Below are 1,646 nucleotides of genomic sequence, written 5' to 3'. Positions count from 1 at the left end.
GTTTTCTTTTAGAAATGTACGGGCTGGAGAGATGGCTTAGCGGTTAAGCGCTTGCCTGTGAAGCCTAAGGACCCCGGTTCGAGGCTCGGTTCCCCAGGTCCCATGTTAGCCAGATGCACAAGGGGGCGCACGCGTCTGGAGTTCGTTTGCAGAGGCTGGAAGCCCTGGCGCACCCATTCTCTCTCTCTCCCTCAATCTGTCTTTCTCTCTGTGTCTGTCACTCTCAAATAAATAAATAAATAAATAAATAAATAAATAAATAAATAAATAAAAAATTATTAAAAAAAAAAGAAATGTACACGGTAACCTACAAAGATATGGAGAGATTGCCTAGTGGTTAAGGGGTTTGCCCACAAAGCCAAAAGGCTTATATTTGATTCCCCAGGACCCACATAAGCCAGATGCACAAGGTGGCACACGCATCAGGAGTTTGTTTGTAATAGCTAAAGGCCCTGGTGGGATCATTCTTTCCCTCCCCTTCCCTCTTTCTCTGTCTCAGATAAATAAATAAATAAAATATATTTTTAAAAAGATACAAAGAAGTGAAAGTGAGAACTACTCAATCCCATGAAACAATCAATAGAGAGATGAAAAAAAAATAATGGTTAGATTTATACAATAGAAGACCTATTTCTGGAAGCACATTTTTCACATTGAAGCATTAGGATCTCCAAGTTATCCCCTCAGTAAAATAATGTACACTGAACACATTTAATAATATTTTTAAAAATCTTGATATTGTCCTGAGGAAACAAAAAAATATGTCCACTAAAATCCATTAAATCATGACATAAGCAGTGAGCATGTGACATTTTTGGCAGAAACCATCCTGTCTCTCATTTAATTCAGTAATATAGAACATTTTATGCCTAGTATTTGCTGGCAAGGAGGTGGGGTTTCATCTCCCCTGCTACCATACTAGAGTCAGGGTGTTTCCCTGAAATGAGTCAACTTCCCAGTACCTGTTATAATCTTCAGCCCAGTACTGCAGAAGCTTTATCCCAAACAGAGTAGCCATGAGGCATAGGAATCTCTTTCTAAACCTGGTCCTCCATTTTGGGGGTACAGATCTCACCACAGATGCAGCAAGCTGAAAATACTAGGCCCTGCTTGCTCTCCCTGTAATTTTCTCACAGGCTAAAGTTCCATATTAGGTGAGAGAAACTGGTAAACAGAGGCATCAGTAGCTGGTTAGTGGAGCATGGTGTCACCTGAGGAAATAGGACAAGCACATCATCTGTAACTCCAAAGCAGTAGTGCACACATGTTTTCCTAGTAAAAAATGTCCATCTTGAGAAGCAACAAATTATTAGCTTCCCCATGTGAGCTGATATAACTTGGAACACAGCTCTGTTAATGAGAGTCACTGTGGATGGCAATAAGGTTTTTATTATAAGAAATTAAGAGTAGGCAGGTGACTCCAGGACAGCATAACAATCAAGCAAAGAAGTAGATGTCTACACCCTTGGCACCTGAGAAGAGTCTTCCTGAACTTGTCCACTGCTAAGAATATACCCCAAAGAATCGAATTCAGTTCACTCTGGAGAGATGTCTACAAATCATGTTTATGGCAGCACCGTTTGTGTTAAAGCCAAGTTATGGAAGCCTCGGCTTTCAGATTGCTCTGATTACAGCCCAGCAGCAGC

This window comes from Jaculus jaculus, chromosome 8, assembly GCF_020740685.1.
Source record: "Jaculus jaculus isolate mJacJac1 chromosome 8, mJacJac1.mat.Y.cur, whole genome shotgun sequence".
NCBI lineage: Eukaryota > Metazoa > Chordata > Mammalia > Rodentia > Dipodidae > Jaculus > Jaculus jaculus.
Note: the sequence above shows the minus strand (reverse complement) of the source record.